Source organism: Peromyscus eremicus, chromosome 14 (genome assembly GCF_949786415.1).
Source record: "Peromyscus eremicus chromosome 14, PerEre_H2_v1, whole genome shotgun sequence".
In the NCBI taxonomy this organism is placed as follows: domain Eukaryota; kingdom Metazoa; phylum Chordata; class Mammalia; order Rodentia; family Cricetidae; genus Peromyscus; species Peromyscus eremicus.
The window spans coordinates 24,452,480-24,475,770 of NC_081430.1; the positions used below are offsets into that span (position 1 = coordinate 24,452,480).

Below are 23,291 nucleotides of genomic sequence, written 5' to 3' on the forward strand. Positions count from 1 at the left end.
ATCTCCCTCCCCTCCCCTCCCTGACCCTCCCCTCCCCCTTTCACACACAGAGTAAATCACTTTTAAGTTAAAAACGGTAGGAGAGACAAGACTCCTGCACATGTTTGTAATTGTACACATATTCACACAATGCACAAGAAAAATTACTTTTTGAAATTTAAAAATGGAAAAGATGGCGATGGAGAGATGGCTTCGCAGTTAAGAACACTTACTATGCTGGGTGTGGTGGCCCAGGCTTGTAATCCCACAACTCTGGAGGCCAAAGCAGGAAGATCTTTGGGAGTTTGAGGCCAACCTGGTCTACAAAGCTAGTTCCAGGAGCCAGGGATGTTACAGGGAAAGCCTGTCTCGAAACCCCCACCCACCCAAAAGAGAGCTCTTACTGGTCTTGCAGAGCACTTGGGTTCGGTTCCCAGCACCCACAGGAGATTCCCAGTTCTGTCTAACTCCAGTTCTAGGAGATCTGATGTCCTTTCTGACATCCTCAAGTACAGGTGCGCAGACGACATAGAGGCAGGCAGAATACTCCTCCATACAAAGTAAGATGGCAAGTCTTTCTGGGTGTGTGTGTGTGTGTGTGTGTGTGTGTGTGTGTGTGTGTGAGTGAGAGAGAGACCTAATTCATTCACAGACATCTAAAATGGATTTGCGTCTGTTTGTCTTTTGGAGGGTTCTTATGGGTGTTGTAGTGCTGTAAGAGACCCCATGACACACAACACTTGAAAAGGAAAACAGTTCATTGGGGCTGCTCTATAGAGGTTTCTTTAGTCCGTTATCATCATGGTGGACACCATGGCTGCGGGCAGGCAGACGTGGTGCTGGAGAGGTAGCTGAGAGTTCCACCTCTGCATCTGTAGGCGGCAGAGAGAGAACCACGGGGCCTAGCTTGGGCTTTTGAAACCGCAATGCCCACCCACAATGACACACTTCCTCCAATAAGGCCACACCTCCTAAAGCTGCTCCCTAAGCGTTCAAACATGAGTCCATGGGGCCATTCTTACTCAAACCACCGCAGTTGGGTGTGGCGGAACTGAGAAGAGACTGGGTCTCTCTATGAAGTCCTAACTGTCCTGGAACTCAATAGATCCACCTGTGTCTGCCTCCCAAATGCTGGGATTAAAGGCATGTACCACCATGCCTTTAGTCAAGATCTCTTGTAAATGTTCTACAAATGGCTAGAAGCATGTGAATTTTGTAGAATACTTTTGATTGTAATGCTAGCATTTTTATTAAAAAAATACTAACGTAGGGCTGGAGAGATGGCTCAAAGTCAGACTATGGTAAACCATTAATACTGGACTAGGTGGAAATTTGGTGAACAAGCAGGCACTTTGTGTCTTTAACCATGATAGAAGTGTTTCTAGAATTCTGGCACCAGAATACCATTTCTATCTTTTTATCCTGTCTTTTTGGTTGCTCGGTGATGCCTCTGAAGGCAGCGGGCACACCCATGGGCCAGACATACACACAGGCAAAACACCCACACACATCACAGACAATAGAAAATATTCACAAACAGCGACTCTCAAGCTGCTGGGACTAAAGAAATTGACGGTGGGTTTGCTCCTCCCTTCCAGGGCAACCTCCAGCTGCTGCAGAATTGCCTTGCCGTTTTAAATGGAGACACATAGGCCACACTCCGCCTTCTGTTGAAAAGGGCTGCCTTCAAATCTCCTTTGTTTTCTTGATGACTTCCGGCATCTAAGCTCACTGGGAACCACAGATCAGCTGGCACGGTGCATCCGCTCTTCTTCTGAGAGACAGTGGAGTGGCGGGGCTCACCGGCCGAGGGCAGCGTCTGCCACCCCGCACTTGACCTTCCGAGAAGCCCAAAGTTCAACGTCCTCTTTCCTTTATGTAGCCTGTCTTAACTGTGTTTATTTCGTGGGTAGCGATCTTATGGCTGGCGGCCTTATTTACCTCTCGATCTCTTGTCCGGTTTTAACATTCTCAAGAGTCCACTGTCCACACAAGATAACGGTTGCCTTTCTGGATTTCTTTTTTTTTAAGCATCCTGTGCCCTGCGTTCTTTCATGTATCTGTGTAAACATCTTAATGAGACTTAATTTGAATTAATGAAACGTAAAGTTTGGGGTCAGTTTTGTGAGCTCTATCAGTATGGTCGATCTCTGAAGAAAAGCAGATGTGTTCGTATGTTTGCCTTAAACTTGTGAACTAAACCAATATTGTAAAGCGCCCAGCGAGACCAGCGGCGTTTGGACTCCGTGCTCCTTGTATCGCTCTGGAATTTGGGGTAGCGATAATAAATCTACTCCAGCATTATGCTTTACAGTGCAGGTTTTTTGTTTTCTTCCCCTTCTTTCTTTTGAAATGGCCAACTGAACCAAGTTCACCGACCGCTTTACTGTAGAGCGACCTGGTCTTCTGGGTGCACGCCACAGAAGCAGCAGCTGGACAGAGGCAGACATCTGCCTTTTCCGGAATGCAGGAGCATCACAGTTCTCTGGACCGGTCCCTAGCTCAGCCAACCGCGTCCCTCCTAGTTACCATGGCAACCATGGCAGCATATTGACCGGCACAGAGGAAAAGCCTTCCGCTAGAAGGAAGAGCTCTTGAGTTGGTGAGGGAAGTAGATTCCCCGGGATGAAAGCTGGTGTGCAGATGGGATGCCACGCCCGGGCTCTCTATGGGGAGTGGACGAGATCCCCGTTCCCAGCGTAAAGTAGGTGGAATAGATTTCTCTGTCTTTTTCCAAGTCCTATTTGGAAATCACGGGGATTCAGGCTGGTCATCCCTGGAACAGGTTCCTAGTTTGTTTACAATTTTCCAAACCGTCCCAAAGATTCCCGGGGCCGCCTCGCAGGCGGTGGCCCTGACCCAGCCTTTCCCAGTGCATGTTCTCTGGCTGGTCGGTGTGCTGGTCAGTGTCCTCTCCGACTGACACGTGTCCCCGTGCTGTTCAGAGTCGGTGTTCCTGGTGTTGGCCGAGAGATCCTTTCTGTCCTTCGTGTCTGTGACCTTCCGTGGTAGAAACACGCCCACACGGTGTCCACCAGTGGGTGAGTGATGGACCAGGAGCCCTTGCTTCGGGACCGTCCACGCCTCACCAGCTGCCCTTGTGGCCTCAATCGGGTTTGGGAAAGATCCTCTTGACTTCTGCCTCAGTCTCTGCTCTAAAGGACATGTTGACTTACCTCACAGGGGTGTTGTGAGGATTAATAAATGTTGGTACCATGCTTTGGAACCGTGAAGGTGCTGTGTAAATGCTGAGGGATGGTTGAGGGCCAAATTGTACGATGGTTCTCTCCCCCAAGGGTTACTGTGGTTTTGATCAATGTGGTCTCTTTGGAGGGGAGGAAGTGGAGTAGAGTGCACCCTTAGCCTCTGGTGTCTTTTTTATTTTATTTTATTTTGAAAAAAATTTTAGTTTTTTACTTATTTTTATTTACTATTTAGGGATGTTTTTACCTGACTACTGTCTGTGTACCATGTGTGTGCAGTACCAGAGCAGAGTGAGTGGAGAAGAGAGAATCGGAACCCTAGAACTGGAGCATCGTTGTAGTTACTGGGAAAGGTACCCAGGTCTGAGGGAAGAGCAAGTCAGGGCTGTCAACTGATCAATTGATCTGTCCATCCATCCATCCATCCATCCATCTAATCTATCTTGGTTTTTTGAGACAGGGTTCCTCTGTGTAACTTGTCTGTCCTGGAACTCGCTCTGTAGATCAGGCTGGCCTTGAACTCTCAAAGATACCTCCAGAGTGCTGATATTAAAGGCATGAGCCACCACCGCCAGATCCTAACTTACAATTTTAAACGGGTGTATGTAGTGGGTGAGGGCAGGGACTCAGATGGTCAGAGAACAACTCCAGTGAGTCTTACACCAAGTGGACTGTGGGGATCAAATTCAGGCTGTCACTGTTTGTGTTCTTACTTTGTCTCTTTGGGGGCCTCCACCTAGCTCCCAGATAAATCACACACAGAGGCTTAATTCTTAATTATGTCTGCTTTCAGCTTGGCTTGTTTCTTGCCAGCTTTTCTTAACTTTAAATTACCCTGTGTCTTTCCCTCTGGACTTTACCTTTTCTTCTTAACCTTTCCTTTCACTCTGTCTCCGTGACTTGCTGTGTAGCTGGGTGGCTGGACCCTGATGTCCTCCTCTTTCTCTCGCTGATAGATCTCCTTTCTCCCAGATTTCTCCTATTTATTCTCTCTGCCGGCCAGTCCTGCCCATCCTTTTCCTGCTTCACTATTGGCGGATCAGTTCTTTATTAGACCATCAGGTGTCTTAGACAGGCACAGTAACACAGCTTCACAGAGTTAAACAAATGCAACATGAACAAAAGTAACACCTTAAAACAACATTCCCCAACAGTCAGCCATGACAGCAAGTGTGTTTTTCCCCCTAAGCCGATTTGGCAGGCCCTGGATTCATTGTTAGAGTTTTTAAATTTTATTTAAACTTGTGGGGTGGGGGTAGGTAGTAGCAGCTGTACAGACTAGCCAGGGGACTTTGGGTGGGGGTTCCAAACATACATGAGTGGACAGTGCCAGGCTTTCTCACTAACACCTGGATAAATAACATGTAGGGGGCTGGAGAGATGGCTCAGCTATTAAGCACACCAGCTGCTCTTCTAGAGGTCCTGAGTTCAATTCCCAGTGACCAACCACATAGTGACTCACAGCCATCTGTAGTGGGATCTGATACTCCCTTCTGGGGTGCAGGCATACATGCAGATAGAGCACTCACATACATAAAATAAGCAAATCAGGTTCTTTTTAGATTTATTATGAATACAGTGTTCTCCCGGCATTTATGTGTGCATACTAGAACAGGGCACCAGATCTCATTATAAGTGTTTGTAAGACATCGACCATGTGGTCACCAGGCATTGAACTCAGGACATGTGGAAGAGCAGCCAGTGCTCTTGTCCTTGGATTCATCTCTCCAGCCCAATAAATAAATCTTTTTAGAAAAACAAAAACATGTAGCTGTTCATTGTGGCATATTCCTGTAATCTCAGTGCTCAGGGGTGAGGAGGCAGGAGAGGACTGCTGCTCTAAGATTAAGGCCAGGCAAGACCACCAGTGAAAACCTGCCTCAAAAGAACAAGGGGGACCAGGTGTGGTGGTGCACACCTTTATTGCCAGCTGCAGCAGGTGTCATTTCTGGTTCACACTCTGAATTCCAGCTGCAGCAGGTGTCATTTCTGATTCACACTCTGAATTCCAGCTGCAGCAGGTGTCATTCTGGTCACACCCTGAACTCCAGCTGCAGCAGGTGTCATTTCTGGTCACACCCTGAACTCCAGCAGGTGTCATTTCTGGTCACACCCTGAAATCCAGCTGCAGCAGGCACCGTCTCTGAGTTTGAGACCGGCCTAGTCTACATAGTAAGTTCCAGGCCAGCCTAGGGCTATATAGCTGCTGCTCCCCAACCCACCCCCCACTGTTCCCCAAAATGGTTTGGAGTCAGCAAGGTGACTCATTGGGTAAAGGTGACTGCTGCCAAGCCTGACAACCCGAGTTCGATCTCCAGACCCCATGGGGTGGAAAGAGAGAACCAACTCCCAGAATCGGACCTTGACCTGGACAACCTCGCGTGCTGTAGCACCCACACATGCTCACAACTAGATTTAATGAACGAAACCCAGAGGAAAAAGAATGTATGGGCGTACTTAGGAGAGCCGCTCTGTGCCTGTGGAACAGGTCCTTGACTAGCTGGCTGCCGGTCCCTGTAAATGCATCCACTCTGGATCCCCTGCTGTGGGTGGTGTACGTTGAACATTTACCGATCATCCCCGGAGTCTAAGGAGAGGTGGCACCAGTGGTTGCCATAAGCATGTGGTATTCCAAGCCCAGAAGCAGAATTGCCTACCTGGGGGGAGGCCTGGGATGTAGAGCTGAGCAGACAATGCAAGGTTTGGCAGCTTGTGTGAAGAAGGGCCGAACTGGAACCATAAGAAGCCGATTGACTTGATGACTTATTCCTACAGTGAGGCTGGAAGACTGAGTGAAGCGGAGCACGGTGCAGAAAATGATCCAGAGAAACTTGGGTAGTTGGATTTCAATACCTGCTCCATCTGGTGGCAGATTCATTATCAAGAGCAGGAGTGAGAGGCCTGAAAGATGGTCCATCTGCCAAGAGCCTGTCCTACAGGACCAGAGTGGGGGTCTCAGCACCCACTTTAGACAGCTCACGACGTCCTGTAACTCCAGTTCCAGGCTGTCTGGCACCGTCTTGGACTCTGTGGGTACCTGCGCATAATACACACGCACACGTACGTTGTGGTGTAGCACTCTCTTGGGAGGTTGAAACTTCTTAAGCCAGGAGGTACACGACTCAAAATAGCTTCAAGAAGTCCTTGAAACTGACCAGACCCACCAGGCTCCGTCCTCCCAGGAGGGCAAGAGTCCCCCTAGAGGAGCTAGCTGCGAAGAAGCCTCTGAAAGCAGAGCAGAGGCCTGGAGGAAACAGAAACCTGCCCAGCTGTCTGGAGGAGGTGGAGATCTGCTGAGCGGCCTGGAGGAGGTGGAGATCAACCTAGACTCTGAAGGGGACACGCTCCTGCCTGCTTGAGCTGCCTGCAGGCTGAGCACAGTGGACTAGTCCCGTGTGCTGGGGACGGCTGGGTGGTACAGCTGTCTTTGAGTCAGTTCTGCTCCCACGAGTGAGCCCTTATCCATATCCTTGTAAATAAGCCCCAGAAAACTCATTGGTTCACCAAGGTGGCCTTTACAGAATCCACACTCTTGTCTGCTGTGGGCTCCCCCTCTAGGGTGAGTAGCTGTGTATGCTGCAGCTCTCCGGGAAAAGGCTTGGCACAACACATGACAACAACAGCCACAACAAAAAAGTCTTTCGAACGGGAGATGAGACACTCCTTGAACTCTACGTTGTCGGGAGGGGGGGGGGGAGCATGTCCACCCACATCCATCTGTTTTTTGTTTTTTTTTTTCTTTCCGAGACAGGGTTTCTCTGTGTAGCTTTGCTCCTTTCCTGGAACTCACTTGGTAGCCCAGGCTGGCCTTGAACTCAGAGAGATCCGCCTGGCTCTGCCTCCTGAGTGCTGGGATTAAAGGCGTGTGCCACCACTGCCCGGCTTTTTTTTTTTTTTTTTTTTTAAGATTTATTTATTTATTATATATACAGTATTCTTCCTGCATGTACACCTGCAGGACAGAAGGGGGCACCAGATCTCATTACAAGTGGTTGTGAGCCACCATGTGGTTGCTAGGAATTGAACTCAGGACCTCTGGAAGAGCAGTCGGTGCTCTTAACCACTGAGCCATCTCTCCAGCCCCCGTCTGTTTCTTTTGAAACAGCAAGCCAAATAGAAAGTGCTGGTGAGGCGCTCTCTGTTGGCATTTAACCTTGACTGAGGATCACTAAGACTGAGCCCCTCAGACAGAGGAAGGACTTTTTCTCCCTCACCCAGAATGTCAGAAGAGCCTTTGGAGGGAGCTGTGTTCTGCCCTGCTGTGAATCAGCCCACCTGTGGTCTCTGCCCCAGCTCCAGGCCTCAACCTGATTTCCAAGTAGAGCAGTGGGGAGGAGGAAGACTGGAGCAGGGGCTTTGACTTTTATTTCCTGGCAGATGCTCTCCCTGACTGGGGTTTAAAAAGAGGTCGATACTCTAGGCCAGAACGGTCACTCTGCAGAACCCACAAGATGACTCGGTAGCCGAGAGAGAGCCAGGCTAGCCTGGGACTGAATATTAAAGGGAAAGAAGGGAGGAAGAAAGGAAAAGAAAGAAATCACTCCTATGCTGGGCGGTGGTGGCGCACACACTCGGGAGGCAGAGGCAGGCGGGTCTCTGAGAGTTCGAGGCCAGCCTGGACTACAGAGTGAGATCCAGGACAGGCACCAAAACTACACCCTGTCTTGTACACTTAACAGCTGAAAATATATATATATATATATATATATATATATATATATATATATAAACTTGGGAGTAATAATGGGTCAAAATTTACAAAATAAAGTACTGTTTAAAAAAAATCACTCTTTCAAAGTTTACTAAGTGGTCAGTTAGAGGGGTGAGAAGTTAAGCACATGTGCCTATCGACCTGAGAGGTCTCCCCGGGTCCATGTGGGGAAACGACCCCACCACCAGTCGTCCTGGCCTCCACCCACCCCCCGCCGCCATAAATATGACGTCAAGACTCAGGCCCAGTAGGTCCGGACAGTTCTCTCGCCTCTGCTTCGCAGTGTTAGGATGACAGGTGTGAGCACCACAGTCAGCGTAGTCATGGTTTCTGCTGAGAACTTGCAGCGAACTTCTGTGCGAAAGGAAAGTAGTTCACTGGGCCGAGGGTGCAGCTCGACCGGTGGATGGACTCGCTTGCCTGGCCCGCACAAATTCCCGAGTGTGTGACCCCAGCAGTGGACGATGGCACACGACAGGATCGGAAGTTTAGGGTCCTCCTAGGCTATGTAGTGGGGTACGGGGAGTCCCTGGGGCTATCGCGGTCTCCTGGCAAAAAAAAAAAAAAAAAAGCACGTGGGGCGGGGCTATGCAGACGAGGTGGGGCGCAGTGGCTGCCGGTCTTACGGGTTCGGAGGGCGGCGTCCCGCGCGGTGACGATCCCGTGTGGGTGAGTGTGATGTCCGTGGGGCCGAGAAGACAGCGACGGGTGCGGAGGGCGTGGGCGTCGATTCGGTGTGTCCGGCGCGGTGACCGTGCGTTCAAGGGGCGCGCGTGTGTAAGGCGAGCGTACGGGCTGGGGTCACAACTCATACTTACCTGGCAGGGGAGATACCATGATCACGAAGGTGGTTTTCCCAGGGCGAGGCTTATCCATTGCACTCCGGATGTGCTGACCCCTGCGATTTCCCCAAATGCGGGAAACTCGACTGCATAATTTGTGGTAGTGGGGGACTGCGTTCGCGCTCTCCCCTGACATTTGTGGTACAAAAATAAGACCACTTTCCTTGTTATTTTCGACTGCTACAGGTGCGTTAGTGTGTTCTTGCTGCTTTGACCTCACAATGATCCACGATCCATGTCGTGTGGTCCCAATCCTAGGTTGTTCCTCGAAGAGTTGAGACTTTATGAGCGGTGATTAGGAAGTAGACACCGGTCAACCACTGGTTATCTGTCACAACTCCCCGAGTCCAGCAGGCTCCTTTTCTTCTGGTTCGGTACTCCTGCAGTCTTAGAACCACTTTCTGTTAGAGCCAAGGAAGGACCTCACCGTGGTGTGTCAGCTCTTTTCTCCAAGCATCAGCACCTACGTTGCCCCCCCATCCATCCAGTGGGCCCCTACAGTCAGGTAGGGCAGCCCCAGAGAGAAGAGGCAGAGAGTACTTTCGGGGAGACTTCCGGTCCCCGTTGGACAGAGTTCAATGGAGCACTATGAGTCGCGCCAAGAAGGGTGAGAGATTTTTGTTTCTGTAGTGGAAATCTAGTAGAGTTATTGAATCTAAGGTGAATATTGGAATGAAACAATTGTTTTCTGGACGTATTTAGACCTTGAAGAAATCGATGTTTAAAACAGTGATTGTTTTCTGTGATTTATAGAGTTGTTTTTCAGAAGGAGCTTTACAGCATTTTTGGTGACTTTTGTCACAGTAAGGTCCTGGCAAACCTGGACCGTCTTGGGCTATTGAGTACTGCCAACAGTGCACATGAGGACTACAGTTGCAGGGGTAGCTGTGACGTTTTCCTTCACGAAACATGTAGATCAGACCAGGGGCTTTGGTAAGAGGAACTTGTTTTACTCTAAAACACAACATCTGTGTACCTATCAATAAGGATGCTTCTGCGTGGCTGTTCGGGGTTCAGTCCATTGAGGCTGGACTGCCCTGCTGCCTCAGACCCTGACTACATCCTAGAGTAATCCTCATCTTACGATCTTCCCGAGTTAACTCAGAACACCAACTGTTTCATCCTCAGCTGTTGAGATTCAGGGTGCATCTGCCTGCCCAAGGCCTTTCTAATAATAAACTTAAAATCCAGCACCTTCTGCTCTCGCTGAGGGTCCCAGGTCCATCCCTCAAGTCAGATGACTACCACCCAGCCTTGCAATTCCTGCACCGGAAGACCTCTCCCCTGGCTGGCCTCTGCACACACATGGCATTCACAAACTCTAAATATCTAAACCAGGGTGAGCAGATGGATGGTTCCGGCGGTAGAACACTTCCGTGAAGTGCATGCACCTTAATCTCATACTGCATAAGGCTTCCAAACTTCTCAGCCAGGCGTGGTTGCTCTGAATTAGCGTAGTTCTAGGCCAGCCTGGGTGATGGAGTGACGAGACACCCTGTCTCAAATTCCCTCCCCAAAGCTGGCAGAAACGATTCCAGGAAAAGGGAGTAAGTACTCTCCTTTTCAGGTTAGGTTCCGTGGCTGTCACTCCTTTAAAGATGTGGTGGAGCATGGCCACCCCGGGGACTGGCTGAGCACCATTAAACCGGTCCACACACACACTCTAGTCCTTTGCTGGGGCGGCACCTTTGTTCTTGAGGAGCTCAGGCCTCTAGATCAGAGATGTCTTTGGTTCAAGCTTCTAGTGTCCCGTTTTTGCAGAATCAAAACACTTCTAGGGTCTGGAAGCCTATCAGGGGGATAGCGTGGTCGTATCTGTGAAGGCCCTCTTCTAGGTACAAGTCACTACTTGGAGTCCTCACCGGGTGGAAGATACAGTACAGTTGTATTGGAGCATTGCATTTTGGGGGCCAAATGGTGCCTGTATCCTGGGAGTGAAAAGGGATTGGGAATATGTATGGAAATCGTTGTCATGGGCACAGAAAGTGAAATCACACACACACACACACACACACACACACACACACACACCACATACAAGGGCAGGGGTGGGGACCTGGAGAGATGGCCCAGCAGTTAAGAGCGCACTGGCTGCTCTTCCAGAGGACCCACATGACAATTCGCAACTGTGTGTAACTCCAGTTCTAGGGAATCTGGGGGATCTGATGCCCTCTTCTGTCCTCCACTGGGCACTATATACATGTGATACACAGACATACACACAAGCAAAACACTTATACACATAAAATTAAAGTCACTCTCCCCCTACCCCTCTCACTTTTGTTCGTTTTTTTTCCAGACAAGGTTTCTCTGTGTTGCCCTGGCTGTCCTGGAACTTGCTTTGTAGACCCAGCTGGCCTTTAACTTGCTCTGTACAGCCGGCTGGCCTCGAACTCACTGAGATCCACCTCTCTCTGCCTCCCAAGTGCTGGGATAAAAGGCTGGTACCACCATGGCCCAGATTATAAATAAATCTCTTCTTAAAAATATTGTGGTGGTGGCACATGCCTTTAATCCCAGCACTTGGGAGGCAGAGCCAAGTGGATCTCTGTGAGTTCGAGGCCAGCCTGGTCTGCAGAGCTAGATCCAGGACAGGCACCAAAAATACACAGAGAAACCCTGTCTCAAAACAGTATTGTTATAAATATTGTATTGTATGCCAGACAGTGGTGGCACACGGCTTTAATCTGAGTACTCGGGAGACAAAGGCAGATGGATTTCTGTGAGTTTGAGGCCAATCTGGTCTACAGAGCAAGTTCAGGACAGCCAGAGCTGTTGTTACACAGAGAAACCCTGTCTTGGAAAAAGGAATTGTACCGTTTCACGTGTGTGGATGTTTTGCCTGCATGGATGTCTGTGCACCACCTTGTCAAAGTGCCCACAGAGGCCAGGAGAAGAAGTATAGGGACACCGGGTACTGGAGTTACAGATGATTGTGAGCCACTATGTGGGTGCCAGGTGGGAGTGGGTGCTGGGAATTGAACCCGGCATCTCTGGAAGAGTGTAGCATGCTTTGTTGTATCCTGCCAGCTCACAAATAATGACACGGAGGCTTCCTATTAATTATGAAAGCTCGGTCTTAGCTTAGGCTTGTCCCACTAGCTCTTACAACTTAAATTGACCAATTTATAGTAATCTACATCCTGCCTTGTGGCTTTTTTCATTCTGCATGTCTGACTCCTATCATGTCTCCTTGGTGTCTGTCATCTACTTCCTTTCTCTCTCTGCCCGGAAGTCCCGCCTATACCTCCTGCCTAGCTATTGGCCATTCAGCTCTTTATTAAACCAATCATAGTAATATATCTTCACAGGGTGGATAAATATCTCACAACATTTCCTCCTTTCTGTCTAAATAAAAAGGAAAGGTTTTTAACTCCAACAGAGTAAAACTTTATACAATAAGAACAATTATCAGGTAAGAATGACATTTACAATGTCCAGTCTATCTGTATTTGGCAAATTCAGAGAAAATATCTCATTATGTATCCTATCTTGGTGAGTCAAAAATCTTGTACCTAAATTACTTTCTATCATAGCTTGTATTACCAGCCTAAAATTACCTTTTTAGACCTTAAACCATTTTCTTTGATAAATAACTTAAGCATTCATGTCTCTCAACCTTATACACTTTATACCTGTTTTGTGAGGTTGTTTTTTCTGTACTCCATAACAAGGAAAGCTGTAACTATATCGTCTTCAACTCCATCAGAGACCTGAGAAGGCTATAATGTTACCTGGGTAAACAGGAAGTACAGAGCAAACAACTTCCAAAAGTATAGAAATGACAGAAGCAGCTGGCTGCCTGGACAGTCACCAAGGTTCCTCACCAACGTTGGGGCATCCATCTGATAGACTCCTGTGAAGCAGGAATTTTAAAGGAATCTCCTTCCTTGTCTTGGCAGAATGTTACATATCTTGGGGGCTAGGGATAAGGTAAGCATAAGGTTACTAGTTGCTAACAGGATTCAGGGTATCTATAGAGACATACATTTTTATTCCCTTGTCCTGCTTTTGTTGACACTTTCAGATTTATTGTTGCAGTTCTACACTCCTCAACTTCTGGTCAGTTGAGCCCATTACTCTTTATATCTTGTTTTGCCAAGTCTAGGATACACAGATTTATTGTCCCAGCCTTATCTTTCCCATAAGTTCAACTTTTGGTCAATTCAAAAAACGTTGATCAGCAAATACCTTTGGAGGAGGGTGGGGAAGCATCTCTCAAGATGGCTACTGATTTTTCCCTTTCAATAGGATTCTCACTTACACAACTTAAGTAAAACATAGCTCTCCAAACAGATGAAGATAGGTTTCTTCTCTATCCCAGAATCTAATCAATATTTATATGTATAATTCAGCTATTATTTGGCTTAAAAGGGCTTATCAGGAAATGTTATCATTTTTACTATTTTCTACAGAGAAAATATTTTCCAGTTTCAAATAAACTGGGACTTTTGAATTATAACCTGTGTTCATGTTCAAGTTATCTGTGTATTATTTCTCCTGCAGTTGTACATAAAATGTTTTTACATTTTAAAAAAGGACAAATACTATAGAATTGTATTACATGAAATATATAGAATATACAAATTTATAGAGACAGAAAGATCAGACGTTATCTCAGGATGGAGAAGAAAGGAATATAGAGCAATGATTTCCTAGGTACAGAGTTTCTGTTTTGTGTGATGGAAAAGTCCCACAAACGGACAGGTAGTATCAGGACATAATATCATGAATGTAATAAATCAATACAATTAGTGTAATTAATGAATATCATAAATAAAGTTATTGAATGAATACTGTGAATGTAATTAATGAATACAACAAATATAATTATCATGAGTGTAATTAATGAATATCATGAGTGTAATTAATATCTTGAATGCAATTCATGTCACTGAATTGTGAACATAAAATGGTTACAATTACAAATATTATGTTCAGCCGGGCGGTGGTTGCACACGCCTTTAATCCCAGCACTCGGGAGGCAGAGCCAGGCGGATCTCTGTGAGCTCGAGGCCAGCCTGGGCTACCAAGTGAGTTCCAGGAAAAGGTGCAAAGCTACACAGAGAAACCCTGTCTCGAAAAAACAAAACAAAACAAAACAAAACAAAAAAATATTATGTTCATAAAAAAAGGTAGAATGTAATCACCATACATTATATGTGTGTATGAATTTGAAGACAGCGATGTTCTGAAATAGAAAGTGGTGATGGTGTTTCACTAAAGCTTGCCCAGTGATTGGGCAAAACCAAAACTTCCTATACTGCTTTGTATTTGATCCCTAACCTCAAAGCCATTATCAAAATATCTTAATCCGAGAGAATTCTAAGTCTTTGTTTCAGCTACGATGCTCTCTGAAACCTGTAAACACATCTCCCAACATTAAGATTAAAAGAATGAGAGCCAACGTGGCACCTGGGATTCAATTGTTTTCTTTTTCCTTTTCTCTTTTTTATTATGTATACAGCCTCTGCCTGAATGTCAGAAGAGGGCACCAGATCTCATTGTAGACGGTTGTGAGCCACCATGTGGGAGCTGGGAATTGAACTCAGGACCTCTGGAAGAGCAGCCCGTGCTCTTAGCGTCTTAACCTCTGAGCCATCTTTCCAGCCTCAGGGTACTTTCAAAAGTTGAGTTCAGCACTAATGTCAACTATTCTGGGATGTTGAAGTTTCAAGTCTTTTGTGAAAAGCCACAACTTCAAGGTTGAAGCCTAGGTGCAGTGTCTTCGTTTTTCACTTTGACAGCGAGTAACTCGGGTGACCCAGCAAGTGTGGCTCCCCGTGCCTCGGTTTAGAGGCACAATCCGTTGGGTCGCAGCACCCGGGGCCGGGGAAATATGCTGCAGGCCAAAAGCCTAATCGCAGGTTTTTGGATTTAGCGTTTTTTGTTATTTAACCCGTTAGTGCTGAGGATCGATCTCACACGTTAGGCATGCCCTCTCTCCCCGAGTTATATATATATACATGTCCCTGCCCAGGTCGCAGTTTTGTGTGTTGTTGTTTTGAGACAGGGTCTCTCCGTGTAGCTGTGGCTGGCCTAGAACTCACAGAGCTCCCTCCACACAACCCGGCCCTGGAGTCTTAGTGCTTCGTTCCTGTTTTGTAGCTCTGGCTGTCCCAGAACTCACTCTGTAGACCAGCCCGGCCTCCAACTCGCAGAGATCCGCCTGTCTCGGCCTCCTGAGTGCTGGCTGGGGTTATCCTTTGCCTATCGGTTGCCTATGGGTAACCATCCACATACAGCAGCTATACGTAATAATGCCATTCATTAGTGACGTCTTCACGCACGCACACCACGTACGTCAACCACGTTCACGACCCTGGTCACTCTCTTGACCATTTTTAACACTTATTTTTGTGTGTATTCACGAGTGACACACCACCTGTGTGCCAGGACCTGGGCATGTCAGAAGAGGCCATGGGATCCCCTGCAGGGGACTGGAGCTGGCAGATGGCTGTGAGCTGCCACGTGGGTGCGGGGATTGGAACCTCGGTCTTCCGCAAGAGCAGCCAGCGTCCTAAACCGCTGAGTCGTTTCTCCAGCCCCACAACTCCACTTCCACGTCTCGTTAGTTTGGTTTATGTGTTTGTTTTTTGTTGGTTTGTTGGTTGGTTTTGAGACGAGATCTCACCGGGGAGCCCTGGCTGGCCTGGAACTAGATATGTAGACCACAGACGTCCGGCCTCGAACTCACGCTGCTCCTGCACCGCCGGAGCGTTGGGATTGATTAAAGGGGTTGTGCTGGCCAGTTGACTGTCAACTTGACGCGAGATCGGGCTGCAGGCTGGAAAGCCCGAAGGGCATTGCCTTCATCGGTGGTGAATGAGGGAAGACCCAGCCCCCGGTGGGCGGGTACTTGTGGTCCTGGGTACTTGTGGTCCTGGGTACTCTGAGAAAGCCTGGCCCGCACAATCCCCGAGTGCGTGAGGCCAGCGGTGGACGACGGCACCCAGGCAGGATCAGAAGTTTAGGGTCCTCCGAGGCTACGTAGTACGTTCAGGGAGTCACAGGGGCCACCGCGGTGGCATGGCAAAAACAAACAAACAAACAAAAAAAAAACAAAACAAAAAAAACACGCGGGGCGGGGCTATGCAAACCAGGCGGCGCGCAGTGGCTGCCGGTCCCGCGGGCTCGGAAGGCGGCGTCCCGCGCGGCGACGATCCCGTGTGGGTGAGTGTGATGTCCGTGGGGCCGAGAAGACAGCGACGGGTGTGGAGGGCGTGGGCGTCGATTCTGTGTGTCCGGCGCGGTGACCGTGCGTTCAATGGGCGCGCGTGTGTAAGGCGAGCGTGCGGGCTGGTGTCACAACTCATACTTACCTGGCAGGGGAGATACCATGATCACGAAGGTGGTTTTCCCAGGGCGAGGCTTATCCATTGCACTCCGGATGTGCTGACCCCTGCGATTTCCCCAAATGCGGGAAACTCGACTGCATAATTTGTGGTAGTGGGGGACTGCGTTCGCGCTCTCCCCTGGTCATCGTGGTTTCACCAAAAGAAGATTTTCTTTTTTATTACGCTGTGTTAACTTTGTGCTGTTAGCTGAGTATTCTGGTGGGGTGATGTAAGATTATTACTAGATGGGTGAGATCATCTGAGTGGTGATTGTTCAGTAGCAACCTCAAGGACTGTGACAATTGTCTTCAGTTCTTCACCTAGGGAGTTTTAGGGTTCACACACTTGTGTGGTACTGTTAGCTTTATATACAAACTGTTTTCGGGGAGAGTTGAGGAACAACAACTACCATGGGTTTTTGGGAGTCGCAGGAATCCCAGGAGACTGCCCTGACTCCCTTGAACAGCTTTGGCATCCTGCAGTAGGTACGTTCTGGATCGGCCATCTGGAGCATCTGTGCACACGTCCAAGTGCCCAGCCTTTCTCAAGCGTCACCCACTGGCTGTGGCAGAAAGTCTCCAACAGGCTCCTTTCTGGTTCTGATCTCCTGGGGTTCTAGAACCACTTTGGTTTTTTTTGTTTGTTTTTGTTTTGTTTTGTTTTTTGTTTTTTTGTTTTTTTGTTTTGTTTTGTTTTTCGAGACAGGGTTTCTCTGTGTAGCTTGTGTCTTTCCTGGAACTCACTTGGTAGTCCAGGCTGGCCTCGAACTCACAGAGATCCACCTGGCTCTACCCTCCGAGTGCTGGGATTAAAGGCGTGAGCCACCACCGCCGGCCTAGAACCACTTTGTTAAGGCCAAGGACCTCGCCGAGTCAGCTCTTAGCTCCATGCACCAGCACCCACGTTGCCCCCCATCCATCCATCCATCCATCATCCATCCACTCTGCACAGTGGGCCCCTGCAGTCGGGTTGGGCAGCCCCAGAGAGAAGAGACAGAAAGTACTTTTTGGAGACTTCCGATCCCCTTAGAGTTCAATGGAGGACAAGGCGGCTCAACACGAGGGCTGAGGGATTTTTCATTTCTGTAGTGGAAATCTAGTAGAGTCATTGTATCTAAGGTAAACATTAGAATGAAACAGTTGTTTTCTGGAAGTATTTAGACCTTGAAGAAATCGATGTTTAAAACAGTGATTGTTTTCTGTGACTTACAGAGGTTCTTTATTTTTTAATTACACTCGCAGTATTTTTTAAATACATTCGCAGTATTCATTCAATAATTATACTTATGATATTCACTAATTACATTAATTGTATTGATTTATTACATTCATGATATTGTCCTGATAGTACTGTCCATTTGTGGGACTTTTCCATCACACAAAACAGGAAATCATTGCTCGATTTATAGAGTTTGATAAGTCTTTGCAGCCCAATAAGGCCTCTCCGTCAATGCAGCAATCCAAATTAAACCGAACTGGAAAAGCCCAAGTTTAATGGGTAAAGCGTTCGCGGATGATTTCCCGCCCCTCAGAGGAGAAGGGGCCGAGAGACCGGAAGAACCACGTGTCTGTTTTCTGGGATGCTGCTTATAAACTCTGTGGGAGTGGTTTTGAGCCTCTCTGGGGGGAGAAGCTGTATTTGGCGGGCTTTGAAGGGGTGGGTTGAAGGAAAGAGATGGGAGGGCAGTTGAGGTAGATCTTCCACCAGAACCCTTCAGACTCTTGGGTATAGGGATACCAGGATGCCAGGGGTGGAGGTGGAGTGAAACAGTTGTTTTTCAGAACGAGCTTTACAGCGTTTTTGGTGACTTTTGTCACAGTAAGGTCCTGGCAAACCTAGACCGTCTTGGGCTATTGAGTACTGCCAACAGTGCACATGAGGACTACAGTTGCAGGGGTAGCTGTGACGTTTTCCTTCACGAAACATGTAGATCAGACCAGGGGCTTTGGTAAGAGGAACTTGTTTTACTGTAAAACACAACTTCTGTGTACCTATCAATAAGGATGCTTCTGCGTGACTGTTCGGGGTTCAGTCCATCGAGGCATTGTGCCCTGCTGCCTCAGACCCTGACTACACCGTGGCACAGATTATAAATAAATCTCTTTTTAAAAATATTGTTGCCAGACAGTGGTGGCACATGCCTTTAGTCCCAGCACTCGGGAGGCAGATCCAAGCGGATCTCTGTGAGTTCGAGGCCAGCCTGGTCTGCAGAGCTAGATCCAGGACATGCACCAAAACTACACAGAGAAACCCTGTCTCAGAAAAATATTGTTATAAATATTGTATTGTGGGCCAGACAGTGGTGGCACACGGCTTTAATCTGAATACTCGGGAGGCAAAGGCAGATGGATCTCTGTGAGTTTGAGGCCAATCTGGTCTACAGAGCAAGTTCAGTACAGCCAGAGCTGTTGTTACACAGAGAAACCCTGTCTTGGAAAAAAGGAATTGTACCATTTCACGTGTGTGGATGTTTTGCCTGCATGGATGTCTGTGCACCACCTTGTCAAAGTGCCTGCAGAGGCCAGGAGAAGTGTAGGGACACCAGGTACTGGAGTTACAGATGATTGTGAGCCACTATGTGGGTGCCAGGTGGGAGTGGGTGCTGGGAATTGAACCCGGCGTCTCTGGAAGAGTGTAGCATGCTTTGTTGTATCCCGCCAGCTCACGAATAATGACGTGGAGGCTTCCTATTAATTATGAAAGCTCGGTCTTAGCTTAGGCTTGTCCCACTAGCTCTTACAACTTAAATTGACCAATTTATAGTAATCTACATCCTGCCTTGTGGCTTTTTTTCATTCTGCATGTCTGACTCCTTTCTTGTCTCCTTGGTGTCTGTCATCTCCTACTTCCTTTCTCTCTCTGCCCGGAAGTCCCGCCTATACCTCCTGCCTAGCTATTGGCCATTCAGCTCTTTATTAAACCAATCATAGTAATATATCTTCACAGGGTGGATAAATATCTCACAACATTTCCTCCTTTCTGTCTAAATAAAAAGGAAAGGTTTTTAACTCCAACAGAGTAAAACTTTATACAATAAGAACAATTATCAGGTAAGAATGACATTTACAATGTCCAGTCTATCTGTATTTGGCAAATTCAGAGAAAATATCTCATTATGTATCCTATCTTGGTGAGTCAAAAATCTTGTACCTAAATTACTTTCTATCATAGCTTGTATTACCAGCCTAAAATTACCTTTTTAGACCTTAAACCATTTTCTTTGATAAATAACTTAAGCATTCATGTCTCTCAACCTTATACACTTTATACCTGTTTTGTGAGGTTGTTTTTTCTGTACTCCATAACAAGGAAAGCTGTAACTATATCGTCTTCAACTCCATCAGAGACCTGAGAAGGCTATAATGTTACCTGGGTAAACAGGAAGTACAGAGCAAACAACTTCCAAAAGTATAGAAATGACAGAAGCAGCTGGCTGCCTGGACAGTCACCAAGGTTCCTCACCAACGTTGGGGCATCCATCTGATAGACTCCTGTGAAGCAGGAATTTTAAAGGAATCTCCTTCCTTGTCTTGGCAGAATGTTACATATCTTGGGGGCTAGGGATAAGGTAAGCATAAGGTTACTAGTTGCTAACAGGACTCAGGGTATCTATAGAGACATACATTTTTATTCCCTTGTCCTGCTTTTGTTGACACTTTCAGATTTATTGTTGCAGTTCTACACTCCTCAACTTCTGGTCAGTTGAGCCCATTACTCTTTATATCTTGTTTTGCCAAGTCTAGGATACACAGATTTATTGTCCCAGCCTTATCTTTCCCATAGGTTCAACTTTTGGTCAATTCAAAAAACGCTGATCAGCAAATACCTTTGGAGGAGGGTGGGCAAGCATCTCTCAAGATGGCTACTGATTTTTCCCTTTCAATAGGAATCTCACACAACTTAAGTAAAACATAGCTCTCCAAACAGATGAAGATAGGTTTCTTCTCTATCCCAGAATCTAATCAATATTTATATGTATAATTCAGCTATTATTTGGCTTAAAAGGGCTTATTGGGAAATGTTATCATTTTTACTATTTTCTACAGAGAAAATATTTTCCAGTTTCAAATAAACTGGGACTTTTGAATTATAACCTGTTTTTATGTTCAAGTTATCTGTGTATTATTTCTCCTGCGGTTGTACATAAAATGTTTTTACATTTTAAAAAAGGACAAATACTATAGAATTGTATTACATGAAATATATAGAATATACAAATTTATAGAGACAGAAAGATCAGACATCATCTCAAGATAGAGAAGAAAGGAATATAGAGCAATGATTTCCTAAGTACAGAATCTCTGTTTTGTGTGATGGAAAAACCCCACAAATGAACAGTAGTATCAGGACATAATATCATGAATGTAATAAATCAATACAATTAATGTAATTAATGAATATCATAAATAAAGTTATTGAATGAATACTGTGAATGTAATTAATGAATACAACAAATATAATTATCATGAGTGTAATTAATGAATATCATGAGTGTAATTAATATCTTGAATGTAATTCATGTCACTGAACTGTGAACTTAAAAATGGTTACAATTACAAATATCATGTTCAGCCGGGCGGTGGTGGCACACGCCTTTAATCCCAGCACTCCGGAGGCAGAGCCAGGCGGATCTCTGTGAGTTTGAGGCCAGCCTGGGCTACCAAGTGAGTTCCAGGAAAAGGTGCAAAGCTACACAGAGAAACCCTGTCTCCAAAAAACAAAAAACAAAAACAAAAAAAAATTATGTTCATAAAAAAAGGTAGAATGTAATCACCATACATTATATGTGTGTATGAAATTGAAGACAGCGATGTTCTGAAATAGAAAGTGGTGATGGTGTTTCACTAAAGCTTGCCCAGTGATTGGGCAAAACCAAAACTTCCTATACTGCTTTGTATTTGATCCCTAACCTCAAAGCCATTATCAAAATATCTTAATCCGAGAGAATTCTAAGTCTTTGTTTCAGCTACGATGCTCTCTGAAACCTGTAAACACATCTCCCAACATTAAGATTAAAAGAATGAGAGCCAACGTGGCACCAGGGATTCAATTGTTTTCTTTTTCCTTTTCTCTTTTTTATTATGTATACAGCCTCTGCCTGAATGTCAGAAGAGGGCACCAGATCTCATTGTAGACGGTTGTGAGCCACCATGTGGGAGCTGGGAATTGAACTCAGGACCTCTGGAAGAGCAGCCCGTGCTCTTAGCGTCTTAACCTCTGAGCCATCTTTCCAGCCTCAGGGTACTTTCAAAAGTTGAGTTCAGCACTAATGTCAACTATTCTGGGATGTTGAAGTTTCAAGTCTTTTGTGAAAAGCCACAACTTCAAGGTTGAAGCCTAGGTGCAGTGTCTTCGTTTTTCACTTTGACAGCGAGTAACTCGGGTGACCCAGCAAGTGTGGCTCCCCGTGCCTCGGTTTAGAGGCACAATCCGTTGGGTCGCAGCACCCGGGGCCGGGGAAATATGCTGCAGGCCAAAAGCCTAATCGCAGGTTTTCAGATTTAGCGTTTTTCGTTTATTTAACCCGTTAGTGCTGAGGATTGATCTCACATGCTAGGCATGTCCTCTCTCACCGAGTTATATATATATATGTCCCTGCTCAGGTCGCAGTTTTGTGTGTTGTTGTTCTGAGACAGGGTCTCTCCGTGTAGCTGTGGCTGGCCTAGAACTCACAGAGCTCCCTCCACACAACCCGGCCCTCGAGTCTTCGTGCTTCATTCCTGTTTTGTAGCTCTGGCTGTCCCAGAACTCACTCTGTAGACCAGCCCGGCCTCCAACTCGCAGAGATCCGCCTGCCTCGGCCTCCTGAGTGCTGGCTGGGGTTATCCTTTGCCTATCGGTAACCATCCACATACAGCAGCTATACGTAATAATTCCATTCATTAGTGACGTCTTCACGCACGCACACCATGTACGTCAACCACGTTCACGACCCTGGTCACTCTCTTGACCATTTTTAACACTTATTTTTGTGTGTACTCACGAGTGACACACCACCTGTGTGCCAGGACCTGGGCATGTCAGAAGAGGCCATGGGATCAATCCCCTGGGACTGGAGCTGGCAGATGGCTGTGAGCTGCCACGTGGGTGCGGGGATTGGAACCTCGGTCTTCCGCAAGGGCAGCCAGCGTTCTAAACCGCTGAGTCGTTTCTCCAGCCCCACAACTCCACTTCCACGTCTTGTTAGTTTGGTTTATGTGTTTGTTTTTTGTTGGTTTGTTGGTTGGTTTTGAGACGAGATCTCACCGGGGAGCCCTGGCTGGCCTGGAACTAGATATGTAGACCACAGACGTCCGGCCTCGAACTCACGCTGCTCCTGCACCGCCGGAGCGTTGGGATTGATTAAAGGGGTTGTGCTGGCCAGCTGCATGTCAACTTGACGCGAGGTCGGGCTGCAGGCTGGAAAGCCCGAAGGGCATTGCCTTCATCGGTGGTGAATGAGGGAAGACCCAGCCCCCGGTGGGCGGGTACTTGTGGTCCTGGGTACTTGTGGTCCTGGGTACTTGTGGTCCTGGGTACTCTGAGAAAGCCTGGTCCGCACAATCCCCGAGTGTGTGAGCCCAGCGGTGGACGACGGCACCCAGGCAGGACCAGAAGTTTAGGGTCCTCCGAGGCTACGTAGTACGTTCAGGGAGTCCCAGGGGCCACCGCGGTCTCCTGGCAAAAAAAAAAAAAAAAAAAAAAAAAAAAAAAAAAAAAGGTGGGGCGGGGCTATGCAAACCAGGAGGTGCGCAGTGGCTGCCGGTCCCGGGGGCTCGGAGGGCGGCGTCCCGCGCGGTGACGATCCCGTGTGGGTGAGTGTGATGTCCATGGGGCCGAGAAGACAGCGACGGGTGCGGAGGGCGTGGGCGTCGATTCTGTGTGTCCGGCGCGGTGACCGTGCGTTCAATGGGCGCGCGTGTGTAAGGCGAGCGTGCGGGCTGGGCTAGCAACTCATACTTACCTGGCAGGGGAGATACCATGATCACGAAGGTGGTTTTCCCAGGGCGAGGCTTATCCATTGCACTGCGGATGTGCTGACCCCTGCGATTTCCCCAAATGCGGGAAACTCGACTGCATAATTTGTGGTAGTGGGGGACTGCGTTCGCGCTCTCCCCTGGTCATCGTGGTTGAAAGTCAGACTTGTTTAGGTCTCAGCTCTCTGTTGTTTATTTCAACTGTTTATTTCAAGCATCCATCTCCAAGTTGTCGGTCTTGCGTGCGTGTCGTCTGTGCTGCT

At 47.3% G+C, this 23,291-nt stretch overlaps 1 long non-coding RNA gene and 3 other non-coding genes across 4 annotated transcripts; all 4 read left to right on the forward strand.

The window, feature by feature from the left end:
- The first annotated feature begins 1,239 nt into the window (after nt 1–1,239).
- Nucleotides 1,240–3,205, forward strand: LOC131924099 (uncharacterized). Its single transcript, XR_009382781.1, has 2 exons — nt 1,240–2,683; nt 2,925–3,205. It is a non-coding gene; the product is annotated as an uncharacterized LOC131924099 (long non-coding RNA).
- Nucleotides 3,206–8,703: 5,498 nt separating this feature from the next.
- LOC131924744 (U1 spliceosomal RNA) lies at nt 8,704–8,867 on the forward strand. The gene has a single exon (XR_009383040.1). It is a non-coding gene; the product is annotated as a U1 spliceosomal RNA (small nuclear RNA).
- A 7,182-nt stretch (nt 8,868–16,049) lies between these two features.
- LOC131924756 (U1 spliceosomal RNA) lies at nt 16,050–16,213 on the forward strand. Its single transcript, XR_009383041.1, has one exon. It is a non-coding gene; the product is annotated as a U1 spliceosomal RNA (small nuclear RNA).
- Nucleotides 16,214–23,007: 6,794 nt separating this feature from the next.
- On the forward strand, nt 23,008–23,171 carry LOC131924780 (U1 spliceosomal RNA). The gene has a single exon (XR_009383046.1). It is a non-coding gene; the product is annotated as a U1 spliceosomal RNA (small nuclear RNA).
- The last annotated feature ends 120 nt before the right edge of the window (nt 23,172–23,291 follow it).